Source organism: Corvus hawaiiensis, chromosome 30 (assembly GCF_020740725.1).
Source record: "Corvus hawaiiensis isolate bCorHaw1 chromosome 30, bCorHaw1.pri.cur, whole genome shotgun sequence".
Classification (NCBI taxonomy): domain Eukaryota; kingdom Metazoa; phylum Chordata; class Aves; order Passeriformes; family Corvidae; genus Corvus; species Corvus hawaiiensis.
The window spans coordinates 20,124,316-20,139,532 of record NC_063242.1 but is presented as its reverse complement, the minus strand read 5'-3'; the positions used below and the strand labels follow the sequence as shown (position 1 = coordinate 20,139,532).

The following is a 15,217-nucleotide window of genomic DNA, read 5'->3' as shown; positions in this document are numbered from 1 at the left end:
AGATCATCAGGGACCTAAAATTCTATATGCAAGGCCATGCCTGTAAACATCATTAACTGTTTTGAAAGCACATTTATGGTAGCAACAAAACCTGAAGTATCTATGATAACAAGTGCTGTAATACCCAGCACATGCAGCTGTCAATGCAGCCATATCAATCCCTCCCTCCTAAAACTTCAAGCAACTCTCAGGGACTGAAGAAGAGAATACAAAAGGCATTGGGAACACTGTCCAAGGACAGACACAGCAATCCTGTGCTGCTTCCCTCCCTCCTCTTGTGCTCGCTGTCCCTGCTGCGTGGGCTGGGGCTGCAGCCTGCATGCCGGTACCGGAGAGAATATTGAGGCAGCTCTCGTATTTTACCATCACAAGTTGCTGACTACAAGGACTGCCTGCTTTAAATGTATAACAGTGCTGGTCTCACTGTAAATCACACTTTCTTGGTGAGCTACAAGGAAGACAAAATCCTCACGTCTCTTTATGTACGTTGTTTTCCTACTGGATCACTGAGATATTTATAGCAACAAGCTGTGTACTGGGTTACAAACCAAGAGACTCAGTTCATGAAAGGGACATTGACTGTGAGGTCAATATAATTTCCCTACTTCTTATTTATTTTGCAGTTTCAAGAAGCAGACATAGTGCTACCTTTCCATGCTTGGGATACAGTCAGAGCAGCTGGGACTGCTGTGCTCATCCCACCCTACCTGAAGAACAACAGGTCCTCTGGGCAGCTGGTCAATGATTCAGAATATAAGAGCAGTAGGTTGATGTAAAAACTGATAATTCTTTAGCAAAAGATTCCAGGGAAGATATGTCTTCTTGGGAGGAAAGCCAAATATCCAGCAAGACCAATTTTTTCACCCACAAACAACTTGAGATCGGAGATGTGTCCTAGAAAATCCAGCTCTGGGGAACAAAAGAGAAGCAGGGGCTCTTCATAACCAGCTGCCTCCCACCAAAAGAGATAAAATACTGAGATGAGAGAAGGAGAGTCTGTGAACAGCAAAGAGGCAGGGGCTGCCTAATAGACAGCTGTGAAGCCAGGCAGAGGGGTGGGAAGGAAAGGCCAGTGGACTGGAGTGACTGATCACCTCTGAGAAAGCACCCAGCAGAGACCCAGCTGGTCTCTGGAGCTCCAGCAAGGGCATGAAGAAGCCATCCCAGTGCCACAGGAGAATGAGAAGGGTATAAAAATAGGAAGACCTATCCTCTTCTCCTGGCATAGGCAATTCAGGCGGAGGCTAAGTGAGCAGAGATTGCCTTGTGAAGCAGCTGGCTTTGAGAAGTCTGTGGGTAGTCATTGCGGTAAAGTCCTCTCCATGCCACACCTGAAAGAAAAGGAGCAGAAGTTCTGCCCCAGAAGCATATTCAGCTCTTCATGCTACTGCCGAAGGATGAACTGTCAAAGACTCTTTCTTCCCATCCTCTCAGGGACCCAGCTCTTCCATTCAGTGGGGCTCCGAGGTCCAGACCCCATCTCACCTTGAGTCATCTCTGACAGGCTGCTGTGCTGTGCAAGTGCTGTGCTTCTCATACAGTCCTTGTATCCAGCTGTTACAGAACAGCAGAAAACTCTTAGTCACTGAGTTAGCTGCTAACAGTTTAGGCAGATGAGTAATGTATGAAAGTCTGTGAGACAAGTATACAGTGTATTAGTTCATCAGGTATATGTGCAAAAAGCTCTGTAGGAGGTCCAGTTATAAATATTGAATATTCCCCTTACCTACCTATTTCCCCAACTTGCTATTGCTTAACTCAGTGGAAGTGGAAGTTTGCCTTAAGGAGAAGCCTGAAGGAGAGGGTAGAAGCTTTATCTATCAGTCAGAAAGCTGCCCCAAGATTAAGAGATGGTATGATAGATAAGAAAAGAAGAAATTAATTGCATTCATTTATTATGAATAATAAATGTTGGTAGTTTGCAGCACTTTAGATTCTACATGAAGCTCATCAGTTTAACTGAGTAAAAGTTCATGATGTGTCCTTGATCAGACCCGGCGCTGATTTGAATCAAACTTTAAAGTGTAATTCCAAACCTTTTCAAACATCAGCCCTAGACTCTGATTCAGATAGGATTCTGATCAAAACTCCTTCTAAATACAAAGTGTTATGTCACTCCAGCCCCAAGTGCCTCTTCAAATTCCTTTGGACAGTTTCCCATTACTTTACCTCATGCTCATCCCTTTGTCAAACCAAGCTCTGCTGTGCATCTGCTAGCAATAAGATAGAAATGCCAATTATTGGATCCCAGTGTCTTGGCTTCCGAGTAGTTTCAGGAAGGACCCTTTATGTCCCATGATTCTCATTCTGAAGTTTCATCTGCTCTGCTGATCTCTTTCCCAAGAAGCTGCCTCACATAAGAACAGCAAACTCCTTCTCTTTAGCAGTCTAACTGCTTTCCTAGACACACTCATTTCCTCTGCAGATACCACGTGAGAACTACTACGGAGTTGGCCAAAATGATAAGCAGATGCTGCTCAGCCCTGGTGTCTGGATCTGCGTCGCTCTTGCAAGGGTGGAGAGGAAGGTTTCCTTCCTTATCTGATGGCCCCTGCTTTCTTCTGACAGACTAAGTATAAGGCAGTGCATCATTCTTTTCCCGTGAGGAAGTGCTCCCATCCTCTAAAGGCAGAAGATGGCTCTTGCTCCCTTGGTGGACAGTGTTCTGCACTAACCTGAGAGGCAAAGGACCAGGTCTGTAAGTCTTTTCTTCTCACAGAATTCCTGACCAATGGTTAGAAAGAGCTTTTAATAGAAAGGATGCTAGATATAGATAAACATCTCTCAGACTCTCTGTGTTAAAGATTGTGTCTAGTATTTCTCAGTTTTGATGGGCAACTTTCTGCTGACCCATAATAGTTTATTGGCGAGGGCTCTGGTTCCTCTGCATGTCGTACACAAACTAGAAAGGGTATTAGGACTTTCCTTGGTAATACAGGAAGTATATTTACAATTGCCATTCAGGGCTAGACTGTGATCTGCTGCTTATAGCAGGCACTGCCCCAGGGGCAGTACTGATGTGTGGGGTGCCTCAGGAGCTTGTGTTCATCACTGGAAGCACAGTTTGCTATCCAGGGCATCCCTCTTTTTGGACACACTCTTGCAAAACATGCTTTTCCGTAAGAGACCTGACCCTGAGAGTTTTTCATTGTCAGTATTTAACTTCCAGTTTCCTGTACTGAAGGGTCAGTCTCATCTCTGCAATGCTGTGTGCCATTTGAGTGGAGATGGGCCCCTCTCACACGCTGGTCCCTCCTGGCACAGTTATTCTCCTGAAGTGACACCACTCCAGAGTATGAGGAAAAAACCCTCAGCACAGCACTTTTAAGCTGTCATGAAGTAAGAAAGGCTCCTTTCATTTTATGTTTTGTTATATAGCAGAAAAAAATCTGTTACTTTGCAGGATGCTTGCAGCAAACAGCTTTAAAAACTGAGTAAGTGGTTCAGCTTTACTTAGTTTTTAATCACTCAGCAACTGTTTACTCCACAATTCACAGGTATATTTATGTTCTTCTTTAGTTGAGGTTGTGACCTTCCTTTCCAGCCCTGAATTCCCAGCTGAGTGGAAGAGTATGTCCCTCTGCAGATAGGACCCATGCATGGAAATCAGATGGGTTACAAATGCAGCACACCTACCCCCAGCCCAGCACTCAGGGTAAGTACCACAGAACCAGCAACAAATTGCTGGTTCAACTGCTACCCCCTTCCAGTGGGAAAATGGGCATGGTCAGGAAGGAATGTGAAGGAACCTTTTTTAACCTGAGAGTGATGGTCATCCTCAAGTGCCTCAGTTTAGCTCAAGGGTAAGTTGCTGTTCCACTACTGGGCAAAAATACGGGGCATTTAAGGATTTGGGTTTTGCAGGAATGGCAAGATGAAGTGAATCTCTGCAGAGCCAGGAGGAGGTGTCATGTTGCGCCAAGCCTGGCTCTCCTGCAGAAGCCTGAGGTTCTTGGGTTGCACCCTTTCATCTGTAAATGGGCCTCTTAAAACAGAATTCACAAGTGCATTCCAGTAATAAGTAATGGGATATTGTCATGTGGGAGAGCAACCCGATGATAGTTAATGGTGTTTCTACCTCTCTACCATGTTCTGAGGAATGACTTGGCCTTAAAAATACACCAGAACCCCCAATGGGAAGGAAATCCCCAGAGCTGATCATTTTGGAGAATGAAAAGATTCCAAATGGGTGCTAATATTTCACAAGGGAGGCTTTCAAATGAATGAAATGCATCTTGGATATTAATAGTGAAGTCTGTGATCATTACTACCAAGATTTTTTTGCCAGTATTTTAAATGGAGAATGAAAGCATGTGCAGATTAGAGGGAATTTCCCCTTTTTTATTGAAAAAACACATTGCACATGCAAATTAAAACTGCACTCACCACTGCAAGACTATAACATTTTTGGCACACGTACTCAGTGTGCATAAATGTTGGCTGTATTTAAGTCCTAGACATATATAATTAATGAAATACATTTGTGTATAGCCTCATTTTGTGAGCAGCCTAAATTTAGGCTGCCTATCCGTTTGCAATGTAAATCTTCATTTTGGTTGGTATATTAAATGTTAATGCTTGTGCTAATTTTTAGTCTCTAACCTTAAGGCAGGTCACACATTGCTTTATTAAAATAAAAGAAAGAAGATTAATTTAGTCACCCGAGTCAACAATTAAAAGTACATGGGAGTTTGGACAAAAGAAGTAAGGAAATGATAACTTAATGGCAAAAGGCATGTCTTCCAACAGCTAGGCACCATGGTGTGATCCTTATTTACTTTTATAGCGCACCCCATTGTGCCTATGTGTTGGAAGACATATGTCATGTTTCATCCTCAAGGGCCTAAGTGTGAATTTCCTGTTATTTTTTTCACAACTTTAAAAGTTGTTTCAATGAAGTTTTTGTTGGAAGAACTTTAGTAAAATGTGTTTTATATACTGTCTGTGGCTAGCTGGGAAAAATTGCAGCCCCAGAGGAAAATAACAAAGAAAGGCTACAGCCCGAAGGAAAGGAAGGAGAGGGCTGGGAATGGAACGGAGCTTTAGCTGGGCTGGGAGCGAGGACGGCAGTCCTTGTCCCTGGATAGCTCCATGCACAGGATCACCAGCTAGCAAAGACCTGTAGCCCCCACTAGCTCCACAGAGCTGTGCATCCTTTTCCCTGTCCCAAAAGGAGGGATGCTTTGAAGATCCATGGTCGTGTTCACACACAGCAGGTTTTGTTGGCCTTTTTGCTGGTGAGCTCTCTGGAGCAGATGTGCACACATTTGCTGTGAGCGCACGGCATTCCCCGGAGAAGGCTGCACCCACCTCTCACAGGTGGACTCCTCTGATCCCCATGGAGCAGAAGCCCATCTGGAAACATCTAGGTTTTCTTCAAGTACAAAACAGGGAGACTCTGTAAAATGCTATCATTTTTTCCACACCAAGAGCTAATTAGCACCCTGATTTAGTGCAAAAGCAAACGTGAAAAACCTTTTCAAGCTACCAGATACTTTTTTTAAATAGGGTTTTCACTGGAAATTTCTTAATCTTAAGTAAATACTTTCAATGCTGTTTCTAAGGTCTTTGAAATCCCCATCTGGTGCCTTAAAACAGAATCTCTGATATACAATTTTTCCTCCAGTTATGCCAAATATAGCAAGAAAATTCATGGAAGCAGAACATACCCAACTTTAAGTCCTCTGATTTGCAAAAATTACCTAGCTAACTTCAGTGGGCAAAACTTCACCAACAAAGCTTTTCAGCACCAAAATTCTGTACAAATGCCTTTTAAATGTTTGAAATTTTCTAGAATTAGGCTGTCACTTTTGCAAATGTTCTGTGAAATTTTAGCAGCAATTACTACTGAGGAAAATGTTTCAAAGAAAGGAATTCTAAAAAAAGGAGCAGAGGGAAAAAAAAAAAGAAATAATCTTGCAACACTAGCTTGGGAGTCAAAACTCCCTTGAAGTGGAAATGAAGCCTGATCCTGCACGTGAGAAGCTGCACAGTTGTGGGTCTCCCTGTGGGGTCTGACCTGTGCGACCCCACAAAGCCCATTGGCTTCACTGCTTCCTGAGCCCCTGTCCATTTGTTGTGTAGGGAACCATCCACATGTGAATGGTTGGGTTGCTGGTCCAAAGTCTCTCTGTCCATGTTTTAATTTTTAAATTTTTTTTTCACAGAGTGAATCTTTCATTTGAGTTTCTGGGCGTTAGTATATTAGTAGGAATGAATGAATAAGAAAGTATTCTACATTGAAAGTGAAAATGGGATAGCCAATGAATTTGGCATGAAACCTGTGTGTCCTCCATCTTACAACACAGAAACCACTGGTCTATTTCAGGGTTTATTCTTCCAAGAGAGATCACGCCCTAGGAGGGCACACTAGTTCCTAGGTAAATCGCACAAACAGAACATTCATTCTTAACACAAATACAAGAATACTTGCTTCCACATCAAACCTACTCATCCCACGGCTAATTGAAAGCTTTCTAAACAAACATTTCATTCTGCTGACTCCAAAATAACTGGTACTTACGGCTTTGACTTAGTGGTATAAACTAAAAAGAGTAGCAGAAGACACTGCAAAAATAAAAATAATTATACATAAACAGAAGAAAGAGTCCAGAGTCTTCCTTCTGAAATACCAGCTCCAATCTGTATAGAGCCAGTGGTAAATTACCCACCTGTATTCACTTACTTAACATTAAAAAACACTTATACATCATTACACTTTTGTACCATATTAGTGAAAATGAATGCTAGAGCAATATGAGGTAAACATTGCTAATGTGGGAGAAGGCTGCTTATATCTTCTAATGATAGGATTAACTATGGCAGTGATAGATACACCATGCTCCTTTGAACCCTGGCTCACCACCGAAAAAGCCACAGGGCAGCACAAAGAGACTTGCTCAGCCCAAACGGGATTTTCTCCTGCTTTTTGAGATCACTGCAACAAAGCAGGTTCACTGCCTTAAAATAGCCTGTCACTACCCTGAGTGGCATCCTGGGGATCCAGGGGCTTCTGTGCATTTGATTGACTTTAATATTGTTTTCTGTCACCTATAAATCTTTTTAACGCAATTTGAAAGTAAAATAAGGGAGCAGCTCATTTCATAAATATTTTGTTAGTGCATTTCTTACGGCAGTTCTTTGGCACTGGATTAAGTATTCCAGCACTCCCACCCCTAAGTTTGTAAATGCCAGCACCTGACTTAGAGCAGGGGCCTGATCCAAAGCCCACCAGTGTTAGCAGAAAGTCACCCCCTAAAAGTGGGAGGTGTTTTATTGGCCCTACCTGCTCATAAAACACAGAGTGGCAGAGAGAGCAGCCATGAAAAGGATGGCATCTTGGACACAGCACTTCTGGGAGTTCCTGTGCCAGACCTGAACTTCTAGATAATATTGCACAAACCTTTCTGATGATGCAGCCCATGCCATCCTTAGCAGCCATTCGTGCTTGCTCTCCACCCAGGCTGCTTTTTTGGGTGGACCCGTTAGCATGCTGTGTGGTGCTTGGGAGGGCTGATGTTTCTGTCCTGAGGGCAGGATTGCTTTCAATTTATTCCCAACCAAGGCATGCAAATAAAATGGCACCACACATGCTCAGTGCTGGCTTTCCACAGGTGAGAGTTGCAGGATGGCTTTTTTCATGTGCCCACCACCTCATCCTTAAAAAAGGGGCAGGATGGCAGCAGAATCCGAGCAGAATTAAATTAAGTCGTGCCACCCACTTCTTAACATTTGATCCCAGTAAATTTCTCTTCTGCACAATGTTCACAAAGCTCCTCTGCCTCCACATACTTGTAGGGATTTCCACCCCTGCCCTGCAGGCCTCTGGAGAGGTCTGAGGGGCCCAGAAGGGTTGCAAAAGCCAACTGCAGACTGGTGCTGCTTCCTGCTACGGAGGCAGCACATCTCCGTGGGGCACCACAGGGCACCTCGCTGCAAGGACTCTGGAAGGTTCAGGCTAATCTTCAAGGGGGAAAAAAAAAGCCTACCTGAAAAATGGAGAAGAGATAATAACACTTGTGGCTGTACAAGCGAAGATAACGGCAAAAATAATCAAATCTCATGCTCCTGGGAGGAAACTAATTGCACACAGGGGTCAGGAAGACATTTTCATCCACTGTTGAGCTTTGCACAGTTGGCTGCTGCATTGTTATTATGAAAGAGGGAAGTGGAAGGAGGAAAGGGGAGTTTACTTGTGTTGTTTGTTGCTTTTTTCGCTGAAGAGATGGAGGGAAAGGCAAGAGTGGCTCTTGTTTGCCCTTAAGCATCAAGAGCTGGCTGGCATCAGAGGCATAATAGTGGGCTGGATGGATACAGTATGACAACACTGATGTGTCCGATGGATTGGGGAAGTGGGATGCATCTCTCCACGCGCACACATCTGCTATCCCTCACTTGTGAATGTTACTCCAGATGGTAATCAAGAAGGTGGTTTTATAACCCACATTAAGAGGACTGTCTGCTGACAAGTTATGTGTTTTCTTCCCTTGAGTACATGCTGTTAAGATGGATAAGTGCAAATGGTTGAAATTTGGTTGTTAACTCTGAATAATAATAATACTTTGCATTTCTATTGCATCTTCCATCCTAGGATCTCAAAGCACTTTGAAAACACTAATTAACTAAATCTTACCACACTGCTGTGAAGCAGGTAATTATTATTACCATTTTTTACAGAAAAAGAAGCTTTGTCATAGTGAAAAAGAATTTCCCTGGGTCACCAAAGAACCAAAAATAATCAAGAAACAATGATGACTTCTCAAAGTAAATTAGAAACTTTGCATTAATTTCCTGGAAATTAATTTAGTTTTGTTTTTATTCCCATTGAATAATTAAGCCAATCTTCATACATTTTCAACTTTTGAAAACTTCTTTTTTGGGACTAAAACACTAAAAAGAAACTCAAACCTTGCACTTTTCATTCTTGCTGAGCAACCAGAATAATATCAGTCAAGAACGAGCTATGGAAAACTGAGTTACTTTGAGAAATAGTTTGATGATTGCAATTAATTAATAATAAGAATATGGTGAAAACCCATGTCAGCTTCAGTGTCAATTCCCATTCCTTTTGGCCTCATCAAAGAATTCATTACCCTCTTTCCTACCCCCTGGAAAAAAAATGCAGTGTTTGTGACGACTACAAGACTTCTTTTTATCCCACTTTTCTATTTTTTTTCTTCCTGTCATCTGTTTAAAAACACCCTCCAAATGTGCTACTGAAGGCTGAGACTTCATAGACAATAGGCTCATAAGCTTGCATAAATGAGAAAGAGAGAGAAAAACTATGTTTCAGTGTTGATTTTTTGCCCGTTGAATAATATCAGTTATTTGATTTTCAGACCCAGAATCCATTCTTAAATTAGAGAAGGATGTTGCAGGCCCGTCAAAGAATCGAAGACAAATTTTGCTAATCCTTTTGAGAGGTGAGACAATGGTAATGGGGGGTAAGGAATGACGTCTGGGTGGGCAATATTGCCTGTTCATTTCCTCGGCTTAGCTACTGATTGTCACTCTTGTGCCTTAGAGATGCCCATAAGCTTCCAGGGAGACTGCATGAAGGTAGAGCAGCTTAATTATGTAGGCTGCTATTTACTAGGTTTCAGCTGAATCCATCAAACTAACTTTGCTTTAACCTGAGCCAGATTTGATTGTGAAGCCAATTTATTGACTGGTTTCTCCTTTGGCAGCGCATCCTTTGATTTAGATACAGATACTTACCCCCTTGAAAAGTAGCAATGTTATGACACAATTTATATTTTAAAAAGCAGCATTACACCGAACATAATTTTAAAAAACAAACAAACAAGCAAACAAACACAACAAAAAGCCCTTTGAATCTAGAATAATGGCTACCTGTAAGGCAGTAGCTCACTTGAGAGATTTTGCTCAAGTAACTTATAACTATCAGCAGAACCCCCTAGGGAATTACCGCTGTTTTTGCAGAAGCTGTTTGCAGTGGAATAAACAGACAAGTGCTCTATATATCATTTTAAGTAAGACAAATAAAGTTCTGCTTCCTCCTTACAACGATGTCATTGTCACTTATATAAGAATAATTCTGTGTGACTTTTTATGAATCTTTCCCCTGTGCAGAGGTACAATGGCCTAATTTCCTACACCGCGTATTATAAATAAACGTCCTTCTTCAGCAATGTATAGCCAAGCTGAAATGATCCCACCACGTACGGAGCAGTCTGGAACTGCTAAGGTGTGCTTGAGCACCAGCAATGGGTGGAGGGAAACCCCACCACCCCAGAAGAGGTTATCTCCACACCTCCTCCTTCCCGTGGAGGGTTTCCCATGGCCCAGGAATAGACGATGGGAAGGCCTGGGGAAGCCGCTCCTGTTGTCATAGGTTCCCCTTACAACTCATGGCATAGCTGGGATATGGTTTTATTTATTTTGGGTTTCAAAGAGGTAACATCAAATGCATGGTACTGGTGAGTGTGGGAGAGAAAAGAGGACAACCCCCCCTTTCCCATATGACTGCCCACTGCTATTGCTAAGAAACCTCAGATGGTAAAAACACGTTAAAAAATTAATAAAAAAAGCTAGAAAGTGTTATTCAAAATGTAATTTTAACACATTGTGAAGGGCTTTTAAGGGGAAATATGTGTGGGGAGGGCTCTTATCTCTCTAAGGCTCCAGCTAATGTAGCTGGCTGCCCAGGGGAATGCCAGAGGGAGAGAAGATGGGAGAAATGATATTAAAAGGGTGGGAACATTATTTTATAACTTTAAAAAAAATATTTGTTTTCCCCAGAGTCTTTCAGGTTGGTTTGCTCTTCTGGCTGCGTTTGATCTGCCAATAGCAAAGCCCATCTCTATAGTGATTGTGGAATTCTGTCTGATATTCCCTGCGTGCCGTGAGCATGGGGATTTCATTTCATACATCATTTCCAGCGAATACCCTCAGTACAAGGCACAGAAGAAATTTCTGTCATACACACACGGAACGCTCACATCTGTGTGTGCACATGTACGTGTGTATGTGTCCACATGAATCAAATCATGCTTGGCTGAGAGATACCCTCTAGCTCTGGTTAAATTCATGTGATAAATTGTATTATCCTGTATCTTTCAGTGCCTCACCTGCACTATACTGCTTATTAATCTCTCTGCCTGGATCTTTTGTAGTGTTCTGAACCTCTGAGAGTGATTTCAAAAGGGTTGCCTTTAAAACAACTGGAAAAAAAGCAACCAGCATAGTAACAGGGGAAACTGCCTTTTTCTTTATCACCTCCTCCAGAAAAAAAATACACCAAACTCATGTCCTGGGACAGAAAGCATGCACAGAATGACCCATTTACAGTCCAAGTTTACATGTTAACAGGGATAGAAGGGTGCCCTGCAAATGGAATATTTCTAATGGGGTATAGTTGAGCTTTTACCTCTGAGGCATCAGATATTAATATGATCCTGGTTTGTACTTTCTAGAGGTTTCTGCAACAGCAGTTTTGTTTCTTCAGTCTTTTGAGTTCTGTTTAACTAGGCTTGTGGAAAAAAAAGGGAAACACCCTTGCTAAGGGAATAGATGTTAATAAACAAACACAAAATGTACAAAACCCCTTCAGATTTTGTGTATAGGGAACCAAAAAGTGGTGCAGAGCAGTAGGAAAAATCTGCATCTCTTCTTGAGATTACTTACATGTACTTTCACTACTTGGAGCAAATCCGGCCATTCTCAACTCACAGTGAAAACTCCCTCAGACTTAGTCTACCATGACTTTCCCATGCTATTTTAAGGTGCTTTGAAATTCCTACATGAGAAAATTCAATACAGGTGCCACATGCAAGTCTTCATTTCACTGGAACTTTTTTTTGTCCATTCCTCCTGGTCTTTCATTGCTTTAATGCATTACAGAGTGAATGAATAGATATAGAATTATAGAATTATATCTATGAATAGATATATAATTTATAGTCCATTTGGAACCAAGGACAAAGGACTGGAAGAAAACTCCTGAGTCATCCAAATCCTCAGAAATGCATGGGGCTGCCTCACCTGGCCATTATGGAGGCTGTAGGAGCTACTGCTGTGACAATGTTACCCCTCTCCTGCGGGCAGTTTCCTCACACTACGGGTGCTCGAGGGTCACAGCACATGTGCAACCCCTCTCCACTACTTCCAGAGGTGACTTCTTGGTTTAGGAGAATTGGCAGGGCTCAAACTGACACCTCCACCTTGCATGGCTGTGTCATTCCCTCTCATGTGAAGTTTTACCTACTCTCACTCATATCTTAAGGAGATAGCCTCTCTGTGGGCAGCCTATTTCAATACCCAGCTTGTCTGTTTTAAGGAAAAAAACCATGATATCTAACCTAAACTTTTTCTTCCTTTATTTGAGGCTGCTGCTTCTTGTTCTACCTTCTTGTACTACTGTGAAGAATTCCCTTACTTCATTAAAGGCACTTCTACATATTGGTAATGTCCCCAGTGAGTGATCTCTGTATAAATTCAGTTCCTCTGATATTTTCCCCTATGTTTTATACTCTGATCTCGGTATCACTTTGGAGGTTAATCTCTGTATGTTCTCCAATGTAGTGTCTAAGTGATAGGAGAGCCATAAAGTCTTTTGGGTGGCATTGTCCTGAATTTACATAGCTGTCATATCACTCTCCTACTTTCACATGAGACTTCTTTTTAATTACATACAAGAATACCACTGCTGTAATTTACTTGGGTTACAACACACATGTACATGTTTCACAGAATAGCTGGAATAATAGTCTCAGCCTCTGTCACTTACTGATTGCTAGATAGCTCTTCTTCATCTATATCTTTCTCTTTTACTGATATTCCCAGAGTATTATATTTGCTGAGACCCCTGTTCAGAGGGCTTTTGGACATAACCTTGCTGTATTTTCTGAGTGATCTCTTTTTTGGTCACTGGCCTGGTACATGCAACATTTCTGAGATGGTGTGAAATACAAACCTGCAAAACAAGAGCGTAGTTACAAGACAAGTGACCCTGATTGAAAGGGTGGCTATGAAAACTGATTACACAGCAAATTGCCCATCTGCACAGGCTTGGAATAAGAACATTTCAAAGCTCATTTGTGGGCTGATGTTGCCATTTAATGCAGTTTCCAACAAATCATTCATAAAATTAATGGCCACAACTGATGCTTGTTTCTCTCAGGCTCTTCTGTGAAAAATAGTTCTTCCACTGATTCAGGGAGATATGTAAAGGAATGGGCATTATTTGAAGAAAATTGAATGAAGTAATCTTCAACCTGCAGATGCTTGAGCTGCTGGTAACATTCTGGGTTACTGCATAATTTTGTTCTTCACAATCCACCCATCAGTTTTTTCTGTTATTAATGCTGCTTTTTTCTGTAGCTTTCAGAAATGCATGTAAAGGAACCTGTCCCTTGTCTCCATGCTGAATGTCCCTAACACCTGCTTGTTTATTCTGTGAATGGTGGTTTGAGGAGCCTTCCCTCTTTTTAAACTTCTCTGCTGCCCATCATATACCCAGAATAACTTTCTATATCTTCTCAAAAAACAGGACTTCACAGCTCATGTTCCAGGCGTAGAAGTGCCACTTTGGATTTCCTATACCCTAAATGCCTTCTACTCCAGAATTTGTTTTGGGGGGACTCTGAATTTGAAATTAACCTATTCGGTTTATAGTAGAATTGCACAGAGATTTTGCCAAAGGTTTCACAAACCAGTTGCTACTTAATCTGACTAATACAAGAAATGTTCAATTCTAATGAAACAATTGACTTCTATGGTTTGTTTCCTGATGCCTCTGTGTATCTTTCCAACCGGGGCTAGATGTCATTTAAGAACAATTTCTTCCCATTTATTTTGAATGGGTAACCTTCTAAGTCATAGAAATCTATCTTACTCCTTAGCTGATATTTTATTTTTCCCTGAGATAGTTTTGGAGTTTGAAAACTTGTCTTGCTGGCATTTTTTTTGCCCAAGGGTCCCGTGTCTTTGCAGACTCTCCCCAAGAGTCTCAGGCTGCGGTTTCACAGTGTAAAATGTTGGACATCAATATTAGCTTAACCCGCACCCTTTACCCCAACCACCATTTCCTACTCTTTCTCCAAGTGGTGCTATTTTTCATATATCCTGGCAGAATTGTAGTGGGACAGAGCTATGAACTGTACCAGAGAAATTACCCACCTTTTAAATTCTACTGCTGAATCCTCCTTCCCCTCTTAAATAATAGTATTAAAACATAGCCCCAGCTTCAATACCTTTTAAAATCAAATATTAACAATTAATCATTATTTGTTGCATGAAGATTTTCCAGTCAAAACACAGATCTTCACCAGGAAGGAGCAAGAAAACTGCTGTTTGTCAAGCACTGGAGGAAACTCTCCTTTGTGTACCAATAGTTTGCTGGTCACAACCTGCTCAGAGAAGGACAAACAGTCCTCTTCCTGTCTCTTTAGCATGAGAAGGTGAGACTTTGTGTACTTTGTAGGATGGCTGCAGTACACAGCCATTCACACAGTATATAAGCCAAACTGAATTTCAGATGAAATTTGTAGAAATGTGTTAACATGGAGAAATGGTTTTGGAGAAAAGGACTTTGCTGTTACAGGGATTTCAGTTCTGATTTGGAATGTGGCTTGATTAAAGTCTCCCTGTCTGATTATGATCCCAGACTAATTTTACACTGGCATAGTTCCATGAACGTCCATGCAATAGATATAAGTGTAACCCAAGGGACACTCAGACCCTGAGCACTCTGAATCTCTGGATCAATGCACAGCTACCTGTATGCATCACGCTGTGTATTATTCTTGTTAACCATCAGAGATTTCCTGCAGAAAATGGGAAACACAGGGATCCTCGTTCTAGACTAATATGTTCAGCTGTACAATAAACTCCTAAGAGTTTTAACACATGCTACAGATCTGTCTGTTTTTAACTTATCTTTTCACTCCAGTATCTCATCCCTAGCTAAAAGGGACTTCAGACAACCCTGAAATGTGAACTGTCTTCCTGAGTCAGCAGAGCCTGACACAGAGGTCCTGAGGATGAAGGCTCCCTCAGGCCATCTCAAGTCCGATACTGAAGCCTCATAAGTTTCCTGCCAGCATCTTCATCTATTGTACTAGCATCCACATGAAGAGGAAGCACACAAACACCGTCAGGGAACCTTCACACACAGTCACAGCCCAGGCCACCTTTGGCTTCAGGAGTGGATGCACACAGCAAACCTGCAGATCTGATGGGAACGTCTCAACCTGAT

The 15,217-nt window shown here is 41.9% G+C and overlaps 1 long non-coding RNA gene across 1 annotated transcript; it reads left to right on the top strand.

Annotated features, from left to right (window-relative positions):
• The first annotated feature begins 2,448 nt into the window (after window positions 1–2,448).
• On the top strand, window positions 2,449–14,817 carry LOC125318455. Its single transcript, XR_007200361.1, has 4 exons — window positions 2,449–2,694; window positions 3,545–3,655; window positions 9,339–9,422; window positions 10,762–14,817. It is a non-coding gene; the product is annotated as an uncharacterized LOC125318455 (long non-coding RNA).
• Window positions 14,818–15,217: the final 400 nt, after the last annotated feature.